General features: G+C 40.5%; 2 pseudogenes; both read right to left on the reverse strand.

Moving 5' to 3' along the window:
• Positions 1 to 316: 316 nt before the first annotated feature.
• LOC149980777 (uncharacterized) lies at positions 317 to 1,469 on the reverse strand (annotated as a pseudogene).
• A 127-nt stretch (positions 1,470 to 1,596) lies between these two features.
• Positions 1,597 to 2,110, reverse strand: LOC149980778 (sterile alpha motif domain-containing protein 9-like; annotated as a pseudogene).
• Positions 2,111 to 6,421: the final 4,311 nt, after the last annotated feature.

Here is a 6,421-nt window from a genome sequence, read left to right on the forward strand (position 1 = left end):
GATCCTCTGTTCGGACCACCACCCTGGGAAATGGATCTAATACCAGTAGTCGACCCAAATCAACGGCACCGCAGAAGAGGCACCTATGAAGCGGCCACCTGTTCAATCTATTCTGAAACACACCAATCAGAAAATCAACCACTCAAAGCTCTGTCTTAATACAGTGCTCAGGGTATACCAGTGTGTTTTCATTTCCTGCTACACAAAGCAATGTAAAATAAGGTGCTAACAATGATCTTTATTGATTTTTAGTGCAAACAATGATCTGTAATGCTAACAATGATCTCCATGAGATGAGTCACAAATCCTCCCAGTGTCACGTTTTTCCTTGTGTAGATTGGTGGGTTTGGATGTTTCCTGTTTTAGCGAGGATGACGTTTTGTTCAACTTTGTTCTCATCTTTTTTTCCCCCCAACCATTTTGTTATTTGGCGCAAGTGAGATTCGTCATCGTTCTTATCAAGACAGGAAAGAAGCCCAGGGAAAGTAAATGGCCTTTTCTTCTTTGAGCTTCTGGAGGGGTACACCTATTGCAGACTGAGTGTATAGGTGTGCATGTCACCACGTATTTGTGGTAGCAGTTCTTGACACCACCAAGTAATGTGGGTAATCTTCTGTTTCTGTCTTTGAGTAAGTCAGTTAATGGTTAAAAAAAAAATCCCCTCATCCCTGAGGCTGAGTGACTGTTTGTCCGATTGATGAAAAAGGAGTCAGCTGACATTTCCATGGTAAGGACCTTTTGACAGTTTTTGTCAAGAGACAAGTGAGTCAAAAACAATGTCAACCTGTAGCTGACAGTTAAAGACGTGAGACTTTGGTCATAACATCTTGCATATCTGCTTCCTGATCATTTTCAGCAGCCCTTTGATCGTCTTTGAAAACCTCAAAGGCGGTTTCTGCCAGTTCCGAAATGTCTTGTGCAGAGATGGAAAGAACTTGGACCCTGCTTCAAATGGTTGTTGATCCTGCTCTTCAAATGCTTATTGTATACGTGCCCCAGTGTATCAGCAAAAAATGTTTTTTTCCTTCTCCGCTTCAACATAATCCCTCATCTCAATGTAAAAAAACGAGCAAGAGCTTGAGTGAAAAACGGGTTTGCATTAACTTCTCTGACGCTAATCGTAAAACAGACACACAATTTCATTTGGATCCTTTGGCTTCAATAACTTGAATCAACCTGAAACTTCCCTCTTCTCCCGTTTCCCTTTTCATTAGCATGTCTCTTCCAAAAACCAGTTTACATTCTGCGTTCTGACAATCATCCACAGTGATTTCCCTCTTAGTGTATCTTTGATGACGGCCAGCAAATATTGCTGCACCTCTTCTCCATAAGTTTGTCAGGAAGGTCCTTGCAGTATCACACCTGCCATAGCCAATAACTCAACACACTGCTCTGTAATCAGTGGGTGAGCCATGCTGACTGCAGCAGACATTAAGACTGCAGGTGGTGGGATCCAAGGACGTAGGCATTCACCAGTGATAAGGAAGCAAGAAGTTAGGAATTTTTTGGTCTTCTATTTTTCCTGACATCTCCCGAAAAGGTACACATTTTTGAACACAATCTCCACTAAAATGTTCTCTCCTTATGTTAATAATGTCATGAAACCAGCAGTTGGAGCACAGTGTTCGGGTGGCCTTTTTCTGCCTGCAGCGAAAAGCTGAATCACCTACTTGGCGATAGCGGTGATGTCTGAGGTAGGGCCTGTTAGAACAGCACATCTGAGTGTTTTCCTCATATCCCAGAGCACCTGCTTGGCCAGAGTGGTTCCTCCGCTGCCGGGTTGATGCAGCAGATTCATGGTAAAAGGCAGGTCACCCTTATGCCATTTCTGAATATTTTGTATCAACTCATCGTAACCATCTCTTTTGATAAAGGGTGTTGCTTTAGAAGTTGACATTGCCCTTTCAGCCCAGTAGAGGTTAAGCCGTTGAGGTGGGGCTCCTCTGTAAAAATCTACCTCGGTCTTAGCTACTGCTGAGTCTATGTCCTCTTCTTCAAATGCATTTGAGTACAAAACATCCAGGAGTTCAGTGGAATCCCTGATTTCACTTCCAACACACATTTCACGACCGCGGGCATTGGACAGAGATGACCCCTTGTTGTGTCCCATCTTTACTGTGTCCCGCCTCAAGTGTAAACCAGAAATGAACAGTTTCCTGAATACTAGTTGTACCTTATGTGGTGGTATGGACTCTGATAAAGGAGACGGTAATGTAAGAATGTCGAAGGGCATTAAGGGCATTAACGGATATGAACAAAACACTGATTTACAGTATATATTTGACTTTGTTGGGACTTTCATTGATATAGCTAATGGATTGACAATGGACGTCTCTGAAAATTACAGACTGTGTGCTTTTCTTCTTGTTGCTACCCTCTAATCTACTGTGCATTCGGAAAGTATTCAGACCCCTTAACTTTTTACACGGAGAAGCGGAGAAGCGGAGAAGGGAAAAAAACATTTTTTGCTGATACACTGGGGCACGTATACAATAAGCATTTGAAGAGCCGGATCAACAACCATTTGAAGAGCAGGGTCCAAGTTCTTTCCATCTCTGCACAAGACATTTCGGAACTGGCAGAAACCGCCTTTGAGGTTTTCAAAGACGATCAAAGGGCTGCTGAAAATGATCAGGAAGCAGATATGCAAGATGTTATGACCAAAGTCTCACGTCTTTAACATGCAAATTATAATAGTGAAAAAGTAAAAGTGAGAACGAAAATAACCACAGACAACTAAATTACCGTCAAACACATGGTTTATTAGAAAATATAGATATAGACAGGTGTGTGCCTTTCTAAAAAGTCCAATCAATTAAATGTACTACAGGTGGACTCCAATAAAGTTGTAGAAACATCTCAAGGATGATCAATAAAAACAGGATGCACCTGAGCTCAATTTCGAGACTTAGGATGAGGCTGTAACGTAACAAAATATGGAAAAAGTCAAGGGGTTTGAATATTTTCCGAATGCACTGTGACTAACCATGGGAAATACTGGTAACTGGGTTATTCACCATCACTTAAACCATCCACGTTATATGCATAGTTCTGCGCCCATATTTACAAGGTATCCAAGACTGAGTGCTGATCTAGGGTCACTTTTGCTTTTCAGATCATGAAAAATAAGACAAACGGGAACCATATCATGATTCTCAAAGTAGGAATTATATTGGATGCCTTTAAAAAAAAAATTGAACAGTGATCTTTCACACAATGTTTTATATTTTACAGTTAGTCTAAATTCTGCATTTGAACGGATTTAGAAATCTGGACGAAATAAAGACATCCCTTTTTTATTACTAGAGAATTTCTGATCCTCAATTTCATTGTTATGCTCTTATTCATAAGAAAGTTTAATAAGAATATTTGAATAATAGATGAATTGATTATAATTCTTCAAAGTAAGATGTATTCTGAGTAAAAGCTCTGTTATTAAATAAACTACTGTTGACTTATTTCACCTCAGCGAGGGGTTAAGGTTGTATGAATGACTGATAATCAAATACACCCAGGAAGCAACACACACACACAGGGTGGTGGGCTACGGACCATTGCTAAACAAATACACCTCACCTTACCTTCCCCGTGCTTGGCTAATAGAGGGTTGTCTTCAACCCTGTGCTTTGGCAAAGTGGGTGGGGTTATATCCTTCCTGTTTGGCCCTGTCCGGGGGTGTCATCGGATGGGGCTACAGTGTCTCCTGACCCCTCCTGTCTCAGCCTCCAGTATTTATGCTGCAGTAGTTTGTGTCAGGGGGCTAGGGATAGTTTGTTATATCTGGAGTACTTCTCCTGTCCGGTGTCCTGTGTGAATTTAAGTATGCTCTCTCTAATTCTCTCTTTCTCTCCCCTTCTTTCTCTCTCTCAGAGGACCTGAGCCCTAGGACCATGCCTCAGGACTCCCTGACATGATGACTCCTTGCTGTCCCCAGTCCACCTGGCCGTGCTGCTGCTCCAGTTTCAACTGTTCTGCCTGTGATTATTATTATTTGACCATGCTGGTCATTTATGAACATTTGAACATCTTGGCCATGTTCTGTTATAATCTCCACCCGACACAGCCAGAAGAGGACTGGCCACCCCACATAGCCTGGTTCCTCTCTAGGTTTCTTCCTAGGTTTTGGCCTTTCTAGTGAGTTTTTCCTAGCCACCGTGCTTCTACACCTGCATTGCTTGCTGTTTGGGTATTTAGGCTGGGTTTCTGTACAGCACTTTGAGATATCAGCTGATGTACGAAGGGCTATATAAAAACATTTGATTTGATTTGATTCACAAGGCACCAAATGGACGAAAACAGATTGAAACAGGGAGTGAGGGACTACCTGATCTTATCCAATAACAAACACTATTTTTGTTTCCCATTGAAAAAGGTTGCTACATTTTTCCTGTTGCATGCCCTAATGAACATGACCCAGGTTTGCATGTTGTCCAGACAGAGAGAATAATAAGAGAGTGAGAAGAAGATCCATCAACATGAGGAAGACTTTTGGCCTACATGTTTTTTTAACATATACAATGAAGTATTTCCTTTCCAGCAGATGCACACAGTTTCCAACAGGGTCATTTTTGAATAAAGGTGGCAATTGGCCATTGGCATTTGGATTTGTTGTAAACTTTTTGTCTCCCCATTCTAAATCAACTATTATCATAGCTTAAAGACATGAAATATGTTTTACCATTATGATAACATTCTGCCACCAGTAGCCGTAGTAACACAAATGATGGTAACACCAATGAGACATTGTAGGTAAAAGGAGGATTTTCTGAAATGCTGGACAGTAGCCGTAGTAACACAAATGATGGTAACACCAATGAGAAATTGTAGGTAAAAAGAGGATTTTCTGAAATGCTGGACAGTAGCCGTAGTAACACAAATGATGGTAACACCAATGAGACATTTTAGGTAAAACAATTTCTGAAATGCTGGACACAAATGCTGAAATCTAAGGTCATCAATCATGAAAAAGTTGTTTACTGAAGTGATATGATTAATAATTTTACTCACAGTATTATTTCCCTTCAATTAATTTGACAAACACCAAATGACAGTTTGGATTTAGGCACACCAAATTATCAATGGAATCCACAATTAATGAAGTACGAAAAGGGTTTGATTAGCTAATAATTGTCTTGAATCTAGACCCCTCCACCGATAACATTTTGCCACTGGAGAGAATGCTCAACGTCCTTGAATATATTTGGAATCAGTGATTTTTAAAGCAGTAACAACAATTAAATAAAACTGAGGTAAAAACAGGTATTTTAATAGCCTTCCACGTTTTTATTGATCCTTACAATATAATAAATACTTTTGTTCACTTTCTAGCATTTAAAATAGTAGATATCTCAAAATAGTAGATATCTCTAAATCCCAGAAACACACCTCTACAAATTACCAGTGGATCAACACGATTTGCTAGTGCCCAGTCGTTTCTAGTTCATAAAAATATATGTTTTGCTGTATAAAGAACACGTGTGTTTTCATATTAAATAACGGTTAAATGGGAAATATATTATTTTTCATGTTTTTGTCATTTGAAAGTGGGTTTTTTTACAAGTCGAGGGACAGCATTTACTGCCACAATTCAATAATGACTCAACAGATTCACACAGTCAGTGATGATGAGACAGACAGGGACAGAAACGTTTGAAGTTATGTAAGTATTGACACGTCAGGGAAGGGATGAGGTTCTATGGATGACTGCTAAACAAATACCCTGGAAAACAACACCACACACACACACACACACACACACCACACCACACCACACCACACACACATAATTAGTTGTGTAACATAGATGGGACAGAAGAATCAGAATTAGTTGTGTAACATAGATAATTAAGATGTCTTATCTGCATAATATTCTTATGTGATATACTTATTAGAATGTAACCCTTCAGACTCTGGTGTTGACAGTTGTACTTTCTCCCTCAGCTGGGGCTCAGTCACCTGGGGACCAGAGAGGGGAGAGGTCAGGCTTGTCTTTCACATGTCTCTGTTGCTATGCAGAATATCAGAAAGAGAAGAGGACAAGGGGGAACATTCTCTTCATATGTGAATGTGTCTTTACCTATTCTAAACCATGTGAATGTGTCTTTACCTATTCTAAACCATGTGAATGTGTCTTTACCTATTCTTAAACCATGTGAAGGGATGGCGTGATTAATGGGGAACCAATTACTTGTCTCTACAATGTCCATTGTATGTCATCTCTGATGTTGTACCTATCCTATCCTGGGGTAGTGTATGACCTAGAGGCTCACGCCCCTCAGTCAGCTTGTCCAGGCGTGTGGTCAAGAAGGGGTTTTACTTGAGATGGGAGTATCTGGAGTTGACAATCGATCTATGCCATAGACTGAGTTGGTGTTTCTGTGCTATGAAGTACCAGGAACGAGATCGGAGCCACGTCTTAGGG

This window comes from Oncorhynchus mykiss, chromosome 9 (genome assembly GCF_057628025.1).
Source record: "Oncorhynchus mykiss isolate SJ-2025 chromosome 9, ASM5762802v1, whole genome shotgun sequence".
Taxonomy (NCBI): domain Eukaryota; kingdom Metazoa; phylum Chordata; class Actinopteri; order Salmoniformes; family Salmonidae; genus Oncorhynchus; species Oncorhynchus mykiss.